At 49.6% G+C, this 13,658-nt stretch overlaps 1 protein-coding gene across 1 annotated transcript in view; it reads left to right on the plus strand.

Moving 5' to 3' along the window:
* LOC111853984 (probable voltage-dependent N-type calcium channel subunit alpha-1B) overlaps window positions 1-13,658 on the plus strand; it is a 117,418-nt gene that overhangs the window by 13,854 nt on the left and 89,906 nt on the right. The gene's annotated exons all lie outside the window — the stretch shown is intronic.

The following is a 13,658-nucleotide window of genomic DNA, read 5'->3' on the forward strand; positions in this document are numbered from 1 at the left end:
AAAATTATTGTTGCAATTAACATTTAAAATGAGTCTGTCCTGAATCTGACCTGGCGGATCGAGCTCTTCTGTGGAGGCCTTAGCACCCGGCATGAGATGCGACTGTGTTTTTTTTTTTTTTTCTCCTTCCTAGTTCTCCCCCCCCCTCCCATTTAAGATGTAATTCCAGCTCCCGCAGCAAGCCCCCCGCCCTGTGGCTCTCGTTCAATGCTCCCCTCCCCTTTAATGATAGTGTTTAAATAATTTTGTCCACCACGCAATAGCAGACCTTGAATCTGGTCCAGTCCAACATCAGCTTCTGTTCATGTTGCAGTGGGTGCAGCCAACCCACAGGCCGCGTGCTGATCGATGGAGCAGTGAGGCATTTGCCGGCTTCTCTGTATGCCGGAGCGGCGGGCCGTCGGAGGAGCAGCGAGCCGTTCTCCGGCTCCCCCGTGTGATGGAGCGGCGAGCCATTTTCCAGCTCCTCCATATGGCTTCCCGACTGTCTGTGACAGCTAAAGGGGTAGCGTGTGGCTCAGCGGGTTAGGACTCTGCGTCTGTTATTGGAGGGTCGCTGGTTCAAATCCCAGGGTCGGTAGTGTGAATTCACTACTGGACTCTTGAGCAGGGTATTTAAACCCCCATTGCTGCAGTGCACTGAAGACTGGTTGACTGTCTGCCACAGAGAGTAACATGGGATAGGCAAAAACACGATTTCCCTATGGGGAGGAATAAGGTTCTATTCTATTTTAAAGCCCCTCTGAGCTTAAACCGAATTGTGCAGCATTACCTTGCTGCCATATTTAGACAGTATATTTGGCGTATAGACTAATATACAGTATATGTTCTAATTAGGCTTATGCATACATTTTGTGTGTCTGCCTGGATATTACAGAATGTGTTCTGGTTGAATGCTTGAGTACTGGAGATGCCGTCTTCTGATCATTAGAACGATAGATGATCTGGTCCCAAGTTTCCTTCCTGAAATAACCTATCTATCTCAGACAGTTGGGTATGAGGTTTTAACCTGGCTTCAGGTGTAGGGATAAATATAAATGTGTTTCATGTAAAACACCCGACAGTCCATGTTCTAACCCAGCAACGTACTGGCATAGTGGCATTACACAAGAGTCCTGGTGTAGGTCAGGCTTCCTGAGGCGTTATGGGATATTTCTGTGTGCGGTTTAATCCTTGTGTCCCTGTTGATAAAGTCTGGATGGGCTAGCATGGGGTCACTCCTCCGTCGGTCCCACTGTGCTGTTCTCTTCTGTTTTATTCACGTGGAGACAGCTTATTCACCTAAAGACATCCCATAAAATGCACCCGTCTTCCTTTGACGCTGCGCCAGGTCAGGACATGTCGGTGCAGAGGGGATGCAGCCATGTTTGTAGTTCTTTCATGTCCACCCAATGGTTGGACACCAGCGCGTTTCCGATTGGCGACCGAGAGGAGAGGCCCGGGCTTCTGCCAATCAGAGGAGCTTTGAGAGACGCGTACCCCCAGGTCCAGTCCTCTCTCTCCCTGACCTCAGCATCAGGAGTGGGTGGGTTGTCCATTTTGCTCCCCGTGTCCCCAGCCAGCTGCCTTTTCTGCCATTGAGTGTTTAGCACATGCCGATTGTCAGGCGCGGGCAGCAGCAGATGACCCTGCTGCCCTTCTGATAGACGAAGAGTGAAGGCTTCGCTGGAGGACAGGCAGAACACGCTGGTCTCTCTCTCTCTCTCTGTCCTGCTGTTTTCTGGGTACCCTGCCCGCCTTGGGGATGGTCATATGACGTGGAGCCACTTTCCTCCCCCGTGTCCCAGCACGAGGGGAATGATGTCACGTGACTTAAATGGCTTCCTGTTTTGGTGCGCCCCCGCCTAATCAAACTCTAGCATCTCCTTCCCTGACGTTCGGGGTCTGACATTCTGCCCCAGGTGTGTGTGTCTGCTCTCCCGGGATCCACGATGCAAGATTTTTCCACCGTGCTTCAGAGAGCTGGTTCGGCGTTTCTGGTGTGACTCATGATGCCCGGGTCCTCCTGGCCGGTGCCAGCAGCTGAGATTGGGTAGGGGGGTGTCAGGCAGCCTGTTCCAGGACACATTATGAGCGCAGAATGGATCTACCTTTCCTGTAGGGAGGTGAGGGGGCCAGGCAGCTTGACAATCAGTTTCTGTTCGATAGTGGTGTGCAGTAACACTGCAGAATCCACAGATGCATAGAAATTTTAATGCAGGAATCAAACCTTTTGGGCTGCAATACTACTCGCTTTATCATTTATTTCATGCGTTGTTTGGCTGCTTGACCGAAATCTATAGCGAGAATTAGCTGCCTAAACTGCCAGGCTTGATCACAACAGATCTGAAAGTGAAGAGGAGCTGGCTTTGGACCTTGCAGCAACGCCCTCAACGCAGTCGGCTCTTCATCTGTAGAGCGTGACCTACATTTAGGCCTGTCTGGGAAAAATGGCGGTAAATAATTCACCGCGATGTCGTTACGAGCCGCAAGCGTGCCGCAGGTGCTGGTTGCGGGGGGGGCGGGGAGGGGGGCTGCCAGCAAATTAGCGCTGGAACACCACCCGGAATGGCCCACCTGCGTATAGAAGCCGAGCTCTCGCTCACACTAACAGCAGGTGTGCCTTTGCTGTGGGTCAAACAGCTTAGCCCTGCTTTTGTCTTTGATGCCTCCCTTGAATTTTTGGCCGTGTGAAAGGATACGTGTGGAAATGCAGTGTTGGAATGTCCTCAGAGCTCATTGTTACATCACTGGATCTCTGCACCTTCTGGTTCTGATATTCCACTGCACTAGGTCTTGGGAGTCATCTAAAGCTGTACTGCCTCAGAATTGAACAAGTGGGAGTAGCCAGGTCCGTGCTTAGAGCAGCATGATTGGCTGGAGGGTGGAGAGTGGGAGGGCCAGGTCTGCTAGCAGATCAACGTGATTGGCCGGTGGGTGGAGAGAGGAGGGCAGGTAATAAAACTCACCAATGTCAGTGTGACATTGTCTGCTCATTTGTCCTGTGTCAGCCTGATGGGTTTGTAGGAAACGCTCCCCGCCTCCTGAAGGAGGGTGTGATGCCTTTTCTTAGCATCTCTTATGCCCTGAAGGAGGACTGTGTCTGTTCCTAGCCAGCCCAGCACCTTCGTTAGTGTCATGCAGGCACCTCTAGGCGGCCAAAGCCTAGACTCAGGTTGCTATATCCCTCAGAGCGTAGGATGGTGTTCAGTAGGATGCATGGATGGCATCTCCCTAGCCAAATCCATCTGTTTTTCCATCTGAAAAACAGGAGGGCAGCAGAGCATGTTATCTGCATGATGAGAGGGTGACTGGTTATAATTAAACGTTCGACTTCTCCAATCATGGCATTTTTCATGGTGGGGAAGAAGCAAGTACTGCTGTGTTTTGTAGTAGGTGGGGCATCCATTGTCATCCATACAAATCCTGCTTCCGCGTGGTAAACATTGTAACTTATTGAATCTGCATCTGGCTTCACCCATGGTTTCTCGGACCACTGCATCTGCTGCCTGGTCATGATAGGGCTGGGGGAGGTGTGGGAGGTGGGAATACATCACCTCTGCTGGGAAACACCAGATATATAAGGCTCCACCCAATTGATGTGCCCTTTTATTGCTAAATAATCTCCAATCCCACAATCCTTTGCGGTGTGTAGTTAAGAGGGGGGCCTGAATGTGATTGTCCTAAGGGTTGGACTTTCGTTTCTGAAAAGCCATCAATTTAAGATTTCTAATGGAAAAAGAGGTCATATGAAGATTGCGGCTGTTTTAGGTGAGAAATTGAGTTCAGTACCCCTCCCAAAACATCTCCCCCCACTGTCTCAACAATGAACAGACTGGGAGCATTTGCAGAATTAACCTTTGGCCTCATTATGGCCACAGGTACAGAACAAAGGGCCTAATTGGGACCCAAAGGAGTGGCATGTTGGGATTTAAATTTTTAGCTTTCGATAGACACGCCATTTACCCAGAATGCACTGCAGCATCAGTTATCCTGGTTCATCTACCTGGGAGCGTATGGATGTTAGAGAGAGTGAGTGTGTGTGTGTCATTCTGTGTTTTGCTTTAATGATCCTGCTGGGAGGTGTTAATCGATCTCTCGTTAAGGTGAGAGTGATGGTAGCACTGGACTGGAGGGAGCAGGAGGTCAAGAGAGCAAGTATGTACAGATGGTTTCCTTGGCTGCCTTAAGATGGATCTGATTGGATGGGGCAGGGCGGGGTGGGGGGTGAATACAGTGCTCATCCCAACCCAATTCGGCATTTTACCTCAAACTGTGCCCCACCTCTCTGCCAAAATGGCCAGGAAGGAGGGCAGCTGAACCCTTTTATGATGCCCACCTCCCCCAAAGTGAAGACATCACGGCACATTACAGTTGTTGAACAGGCTAAAGAAGGGGGGTGTCGTTTATTAGCAGGGAGGGCTAAAACCTTGCTGCGATGTCACAACTGCAAAGGGATCCCCGCTCGACTCGAGTGTCTCAGTGGGGAGCTTGAAGCGCAAACCTCTGTCCAGTCTGCGTGTGGGACATAGGTGGAACGACAGCTGCCCTGAAGGAGGTAAAATATGAATGTTATAATGTTACATAATGTTACAAAGTACGTACTTGGTCTGATCGTCAAAAAAAGAAAAAAAGCAACAAAAAAAAAAAAAGTTAGAGTAACCTAAAAAATGATAATATACGTTACACGTCAGCTGAGATATTTCGCCCCTACACAATCTCCCTGGGAGCAGCAAGCATAAAATTTCAGCTTCCTCTTTTAAGGAGAATACGGTCGCTCTGGCTCCACTCTTCCAGCATCTGCCCAGCTGACCCCACTGTAACCTTCGCAGTCAATTAGTTTAATCAGGGCCGGCTGGGTTTCATTAACGGGCGTCAGAGGGTGCCGGCTGGTGATCGATCGCCACGGCCCTGCCGGGTTCCTTGGAGCTCCTCCTCCAGCTTGCGCTCCTCATATTTGCATGTGATTACGGTAAAATTGGAGCAGTGAGGAGGCTGGGCATCAAGAAACTGGGTGGTACGGAACTACCGGACAGACACCAAGTAATGGTGACGGATCGGCAGATATCGATGGTGGAGGGGAATCAGTGGGGGTCACGCTTGTGGCAGCTGTGGCTTTTGAAACAGGAGCCTGATGGGGGGGGGGGGCGTTTAACCAGGGAGTGACTGGGTCCCAGCGGTAGCTCGAGAGAGAGCAGGGAGGCGGCGTGACCAAACGCCCTCCTGAATTAATAATGGCTCCTGTCACTTCCGCGCACGTCAGGTTAGCCATAATTTGTTCGGAACGGCCCCCAGGGAGGGCAGAATATAGCCTCGTCACATGACTTGAGCAACGGCAACGTCCTACTGGCCCCCTCCCGAGGCAGGCTGTCTCACACCAGGGGGGTGAAGGATTTACTCTTCTTCTCTGGAATCCAGAGACCGGGGGGGCCGAGCTGGGGCTTTCGTTTGATTGTTGGCGGGGGGTGCTTGTGTTTACGCTATGTGTGTGTGTGCGTGTGAATAGACGGTGTTCAGTCTCTCTCTGCCCGCCCTCTGGCCCTTTTCTGGAGGGCATCCTGAACAGTGATCCTTAAAGGTCACAGTGTCGCTGGGGGGGCTTGTAAATGTTTCTGTTTCCGCTCCGTCTCCCTGCTGGTCCATGTATTGGTTGCTGTCCCTGATGTTCCCTGCGCTCCTCGACTTGCTGCACTAAAGCCCCTTAATGTTTTTGTCATAAAATCTGTCACTCGTGGTCACTACCTTTTTTTTTTTTGTTCCCCCCCCACTGTACTTTTGCTGGGTCCAGCCCGGGGCCGCATCTTAGCGTGACGTGGGATCAGGCCGGTACACAGGAGCGAGGGGCAAGCATTTTGTTCTCCCTGTTACCAAGCTGGTCCAGGAAGCCTCTGGCTCTACATCACCCCCTTCTGTTAGGGAAGGGACTCTTTGCTGCCCATGGTGGTTTTGAACTCTGGCAGTCATCCACAGACACAGTGACCAGGGAGACGGTAGACCACTGTGCCCAAGAGCTGTCCCCATTGCATTGTGGGATTAGGCAGTGTTTGCCTCCCGTGTGAAGGACAGGGAGAAGCTGAGGTGGGGTGGGGTTGGATAGGCTTACATAGCAATGTGATTGGCCTGCAGCTGTAATGAGCCACTACAAATGAGGCGGGGGGGGGGGGGGGTGCGATCTGTGTAGTGTAGGGCTGATGGACTCCAACAGCGTTGCACGGGGGGGAGAGGCGGCAATCTCACTGGCGGGGGTGCAAATTGAAACACCTGTACCATCTGTGGAGGGCCTCCCAGAGCCATGGGCAGACATTCTGAGGGGGGGGGCGGGTTCGACGCGGCCGAACTGAACCCTCCCAGGTGTGAGAATTAGGTTTGAAGCTTGCCTACATGCCTAATAATTCAATAGGTTAATTCACTGTTAACTAGCCATACGTGATGGATGGGGGGGTTTGTGTGTGTTTGTTTGTGTTTGTGTTCCAGGACGTGAGTTTGTTTCTGTGTGTTTTCTGCTTTCTGTTCTTTCACATAGTGCTGTAGTGTGCGACCTTTTTTCGGTGCGTTGAATCTGCGTGTTTGCGCACTCATCTCCTGTACAACTACCCAGTCTTTTGGGAAAAGCGGAAAACTGACAGGGCTTCAGTTGCCATAGTGATTAATTTGCTGTGCCTTTGCCTGCCATGTTAGAGAGAGAGAGAGAATGAGTAGAAACTACCTCGAGATACAGAGTGCTGGTCGTGTCTGTCCCCGTCCCTAATCAAGAGCATTTTGTGAAACGGGGATCACATGCTCGCCAGAATGGCCCTGGGTGCACACACCAATTGCCGGGTGTCTCCTCACCTGGTGAAGTGACAGACCGGCTAGCGATCATTGCCGGAGGTCAGGGGACAGCAAGACAGAAAGAGAGTCCTACTTTAGTAGGGACTGAGGGATAGACACTTCCGCAGTATTTTTGTTTATTCTTTTTAAAGAAAGTTTTAAATTGTGACATTCTAATAAGAAAGGGGTTTGAAATCAACAGACCACAGCCGTCTTTGAGAGCTACTCATCATTGTCATTGTCATCATTAGTAGTATTAGTATCATCCAGCTCACCGTAACCGTGGAACTGATCAGCAGGAAGCTGGCAGGGCTCTTACGCACGGTAACATCTTCTTACGCACGGTAACATCTTCTCACAGTCTGTACCAGTGCCCCCAACCCCCACGCCCATGCTGTCCATTATGTCTTAATGCATGACATTTAAATGCTAATTGTATGTACGCCCCAAACTAAATACCCATGATGCTCTGCTTCAGTGTCCTCCTCCCTGTCGCGCTCTCTACTTCCCTCTGATGAGCGCCAGAGCAAACGGACAGGCGTATGAACCAAAGCTGAATGCTGCTTCTGTCTGCGATGGGGAGTCTTTGCCTCATATGTCCCTGTTTGCTATCATATCAGTAGTGAGGCTGCCATTTTCACACTGTCCTGCACCCTCGTTGCTCTGAGCCTTCATATGTTTATCCTGAAAGATAATTAGGTTGTTCTTGTGTTATGCAAATGAGCCTTAGTCGTTGTGGGCTGTGGTGTTTAGCACCCTGACTGGTCACGTTGGTGCTGTGAACTGACTCAGACCCACGGTGGGGGGGTCGCCGTGTCATGTGAGTGTAGCACACCTGTTGTTCATGTAGAGCAGGGCTCCCCAGTTCCAGTCCTGGGGGACCAGTTAGCAGCACAGTCCATTTCCCTGCTCAGACACACCTACTCCACCTGGCAATTAGCTGATTAAAATATCTGAGCAGGAAAATCTACACACTATGTTGGATTCTGGCCCTCCAGGACTGGGATTTGGGAATTCTGATATAGAGAAATGCAAGAGATGTGTTCTTCATTAAAAATCACGGCCCATTCGACCATCTCCAGGCTTCTGTGCCTCGTGTTCATTCCTGTTTTTTGGGATCATTGACGTCCCCCACCTAGCACATAGCTTATAACTACATCCACCCTCCTTGCCATCTCCTGTCTTGTCAAATCACCCCCCCCCCACACACACACACACACACACACGTTTCTATGGCGACATGGCAGGAATTTCCACGGGGGCGTGACTTCCTTTCGCATTGCCTGTGAGGGGAGCGTGATGCGTGGTTCTGGACTTTTTTGCTGCCCCAGGCAGGATGGGGATCAGACCCTCATGGCAGGAGAGAACAACCAAGGGGAAATGAAACGGGTCAGGCTTGGGATCGACGGTCCTCTGCCCACCCCCCCCACAGGAGCTGACCCCAGAATTCCATGTTCATATCATGATAGATGCGATATTGAAAATAAACAGTTTGTCAGAGCATGTTAATAAGAGGTATTTGATCACCGAGGTTCCTGGCCCCACGAATGAGGCTTTAATGGGATGTCCAGGCCCCGTTTGTACAGCTTAATGACTTGGCTGCTTTGACCCAGTCCATTAGCAGTTTAAGGGCTTTTTTTCTCCCTTCAGCTCCAGTTCCCTGCTATAATAGTGGCAAAAGAGTGATGACCTCCGGGTGGTCCTAGACGGAGGAGGTTCTGGGCTTTGTGTGTGTGTGTCTGTGTGTGTGTGTGTGTTGCCAGGTATCCCTGTGCCAATCACGGCAGTAGGGGTGCACTAAGGGGGCTCCCCCCACAGATGGCGTTTCATCGTCGCATTTACGGTCGTACGTCATACTGGGTTGTAGTGTTTTTATTTTCCTTTCCCTGTTTCCCGTGGACCCGCCTGATGTGTGCGCCCGTGATTTGTTATATCGATTTTTATTACGAAACTCAAATGGATCGAGACGCCCTGAGAGGCACCGTCTGGGACAGACTCGTTCCTGTGCCTCTCCAGCTCAGGGACTCACTTAGCGGTTTTGCTCCCCTCCCCCCCCCACCCCCGTTGTTCATTTGATATGTTTTGTTTGTGTAAATGACCAGCTCTCCCATACGCCACCAGTCTGCCCGTTTGGGGAGAAAACTGGAAGGCAAACTGTGATGAATGAGATCCACGCACACGGATGGCACGCAGACTGGCACGGAAAATACTGGTTAGACGGATTTTTCACCCCCCCCTCCTTTTTTCCTCCAGATATGAGGGGGAAAAGGCCTGTCACCAGTCGGGCGTATCTTGGTGTGAATCCATGGGGGTTTTACGTCTGTATTAGAAGGGATTACGAGGAGGGGGGCAATCTTGGAGAGAGAGTCGTGCGGATATTACGGTGTAGCTGTAACATGTGTGAGAGAGATCTGACGGTGCAGGGAGGAAATGAACGCGCTATGGATCGATGGGCTGCTTGGATAGTGTCCCTCAGGGGGCATCGCCGAGCGTGTGCCTGCCGTCTCCCGGGAGAGGGGGGGGTTTGCGAGGCGCCAGCCCCAGCTATAGTACCACGCAAACTCAGCCTTTCCCGCAGCAAGCAGCCCGTTTAACCCTCCGTGAGTCGCTAGGGGTAGCTGCCTCCGTCACCCTTTGCGCAACTACGCCCTCTACTGCTGGATTAAATCCCATTTTCCCCACCCCATTTTCATTTTGTGAAAAGTTAATGTTTCTCCGTGGTAAACTGTACCCTGAGATATCTACACTAAACATTTACCTGTTGCTCACCGTTAATTGCTCACCATTACGTTTTTCTGGACCCCCTTCCCTTCTCTGTTGGATTTAATTACGTTTTCACGATAAAAGCTACGTCAGGATGATTTAACTATAACCACTTCTGCCAGTTATTCGTAACGCGGTAGCTATACCCTGCGAGCCGATCGATGGACTGTGCGGCCATGATTGAGTATGATGACGGTAAAAACGCATCTGGCAATAATGAATTTTTCCACATGGACTAACGGTTAATCAAAGGATTGTGCTTGAAGGCATGTGCTGTGCTTAATGAGCAACCTGCGTGTGAGTGTCTGGACTGTGGTGAGTAACCGACGGCGGTTATATGGTGTGTGGTTCACTTTGTTTAATGAAGGGGAAGAGGCTCTGAAGCACCAAGGAGGTCACATGGTTTCTGGTGGCCAGGGCCAGGATATCTGTCCTGCTTGAGTGTCTCCACTGGGTCCCGTTGGGATGTAGCGTCGTCTGTATAATTTCAGTAGATGTTTCTCCTCATGCGTACTTTGCTATATTTGTGTTCTCCGGTCCCCGTACTTGTGGTCTTGGCAACACCGGTCTTGCTAATTTGCCTTCCAAGAATGAACTTGGGCCGCAGATTGGTCTCGTTTGGTGAGGATGGAACGATGTATCCTTGGTATTTGGGGTGGAGCAAGACCGACATCCGTGGACTTTTACCGTCCCCTGTACTTTTAGAACTGATCTTTGGCAATGGAAGGTGACGTAAAACGGGTAAATGAGTACTGAGTGAGAATATGAGTACTGAGTGAGAATATGAGTACTGAGTGAGAACGAGTACTGTCAAGTACGTGTATTGAGATTCATCCCTATATCATGCTAGGTTTTTAATCCCCGGATGTTGGTCTTGCTCCACCCCAAATATCAAGGATACATTGTTGCATCCTTGCCAAACGAGAACAATCCCATGATTCATTGTGCCCCAAGTTTGTTCTTAAGAGGCAAGTTAGCAAGACCGGTCTCGCCAAGACCACAGGTATGATTTTTGCACTTTTGGTATTAACACCCAGTGTGTATGTAGGTTTGTCGTATCACTGACTCTTCAACTTCCTACATGTAGTTTTGATATTTATACAGAGATCTCAGCTGTTTGTATGTCGTTTCAGGGCTGCCAACTCTCACGCATCTCACTTTGACTCTCACGTAAGCATGCTTATGGCAAATCTATATTATTCCACTATGAACCAAAAATGAGCTGCATCAGAAGCACTGGGGTAGTTTGCAAACCCTACAGACTATTTACAAGGTAATAAAAAGCTTGCATACATGTAAATGTGTGCGCATTTATGTGCAGACTTGCCTCGAATCGAAAACCTCACTCCAGTCAGCTGACCAAAGTTGGAAGCCCTGTAGTTTTGGTATTTATATCGAAGCCTCAGCTTCTGCTGGCGATGTCTTCATCTGCTTATTCTAGCCAGTGTCACTGGGCCTAGAGCCCAACCTAGGCAGCTGAGCGCTCGGATACACCCTGGGAGGGAAGCCGATCCATCACACGCCACATACATGCAGACATTCACACAGGCAATCATACACCATGGGCAGTTTAGAGGCATCAATTAGTCTAACTGCATGTCTTGGGGTTGCAGAAGGGAAACTGGAATAAACCTGCACGACGCAGAGAGAGCAAAACGTCCAAGAAACCTGCCTAGATACAAGCCTCCAGTTTGATTCTCCTACCCCTCTGCACAGCACATGCAAGACAAGGAATCAAACCAAATCAAACCAGAGGCCAGACCTGTGACATTAGGCTACCTCAGTGCTGCTTGTTCCATCCCCATGTGGCCGGTGTTGCGTAAATTGGAAAACCTCCAGTAGCATGTCCTTATGAGGACTGAGTTAATAGGTGGGGGGTTAGTCTTTGTGAGGCAGGATTTGAAGCCCCCCCCTCCCCCAAACACACACACACACACACACACGCACACACATGGTAATGTTAATGATTATTACGAATCCCATGGTCTCTCAAAGCAAATTGCAGGACATCATGTACGCCTGCATTACAACAGCCTAAGCCCTTCATCTTCTGTTTATACGGCTCTTGATTACCATCTTCATTACATTTATCCATTTGTGGATGCATGAAGCTCACGGGAGCCTTTAATCAAAGCAATACGGCATTAATCCAGTGTTCTACCTGCACCCAGCTCAAAAGCAAAAGCCAGTGATTCACATATGACGCAATGGCCATTTTTAGATTTTAAAAAAGGGTTTTTGTTCTTTGTTTCCTTTACAAATATTTTCTACTTGCATACTTTTTTCTTTTTTTCTTTTTGACAATAATCTTGTTGTTGAATCATCTCTTGACCGGATACTGAGAGTTGGTGTGTCGCCTCAGTGAATCCACACAATCATATATATTTTTCCTTTTGAATTATTTTTGTCCCCCCTCCCGTCACACGGTGGATCTTCAGTTTGTCGGGCCGGTTGCCACAGGGGCCATTTTTTCGATTCGCCGGCTCTTCCATGTGCGAGAGTGTACCCCCACTCCCTCATTCGCACCCTGCAAACGTGCGACGTCGAGGCGCCCAGGTCCACCCTCCTCACACGCCGAGGGATCCAGCTCATGTGCTGGAGATAGCCATGTGTATCTGCTAGCGTCTATGGGTTGGGGGGTGGGGTTTGCAGATTTTCTTTTTTTCTTGGATGCAATGGTTATATCATTATATGTAATTTTCCTCAATTTAGTTTTTTAAATGAACAGGTGCGATCAAATTTATCCATTTGCCTTCTGCTGTTCTGATTTTTTTTCCAATTTCATTTACATCCTGGGATGACACTCAAAATGAGGATTTGGGGGATACAGCTCTCTCTCCCAAGTGCTCTTGGTTATTTTCCACAACTGCTTGCACATTTTGATGTTTCTGGGGAGGGGTTTTCTGCGTAACAAGCAGACACCCTCTGTCGCCTGTCGAAATCAGGCTTGAGGTGGGTCATTTGGAGCTTGCGGTGGCGCCGACCTGCCGAAGGCCCGCCTTCGATCGGCGTGTCCTTTCACGGCGAATCTCTAGTGGTGCTGCAGTGCGGGAAGGGGGGGCCGGGGGGGCGTGGCACTTCCTCCAGCAAGCAGTGACTTGGTGGTTAATTTATTAATTTAATTTTTATCTGAGGGTCCACCCTGCGGATGGTGATTTACTCTGTTTTAATGTATTTTCTTTCTGGGGTAGATTAAAAATCACCTGACTTGAGTTCTGTTCTCATATGCCAAGTGTCCTTTGGCAATATCACAGGAACAGGAGTTTGGTCTCTGGATCCCAAAAGTGCTAGTGAACATGTTCTGGATTGACACCCCTAGGCCGCTTTCGATCTACAGAACGTCTGTAAATTACCTCATACAACAGAACCCTGCTTTTCTCAAAACTTCCTCCATCTGGGGCACTAAATGGTCTGACGCTGCACTCAGACCCTAAGCTTCGGTGTGTGTGTGTGTGTGTGTGTGTGTCTCGAAGGAGAACAAGGTGGGGTATACAAAAAGAAGCATTCTAATATACCTCTAGTTGTACCTGTTCAAGTGCCAAACAAATGGTCATCATTTCATTTTTATTTCAGTACATCGTTTTTTTTTCCCTCTCTGCGTCCCCATGGAGTTCGTCTACTGTTTGAATGTGTTTTGGTCTCCCCCTTGCCGGTATCGTATCAGACGGGTCTTTATGATCCCAGCCCGGCCTGCCAGCTGACAGCTGTGGTAAGCTTTGTTTTGGTGGATCAGAAGTCCTATGAAGACAGTCAGTCTGGTATTGTATTGATTTGATCTCTCTGTTCCCTTCAGGGGGCAGGGGAATGAATGCCTGTTGACATGTATGCGTGTCAATATCTCTCACTGTCACATTGAGGTGACTGGCTGTTTTTTGGGTTGGGTGGCAGGTAGTATCTGGAGCACTTATGAATTATATTGTTGATCTTGTTTTCTTTTGACACGGGGGGCCATGCTTTTAGCAGTAGGCTAATGTGCTGGAGTATGTCCCAGGCAGGTCAGGATATGTCCACGTCACACAGAGACTGACAGGGGTGACCCTGGAAGAGCTGTGTGAAAATGACTGTGTCTGGCTGGCCGTAGCTCTGCAGGATGCAGCATCCGTTCA

This window comes from Paramormyrops kingsleyae, chromosome 7, assembly GCF_048594095.1.
Source record: "Paramormyrops kingsleyae isolate MSU_618 chromosome 7, PKINGS_0.4, whole genome shotgun sequence".
NCBI classification, from domain to species: domain Eukaryota; kingdom Metazoa; phylum Chordata; class Actinopteri; order Osteoglossiformes; family Mormyridae; genus Paramormyrops; species Paramormyrops kingsleyae.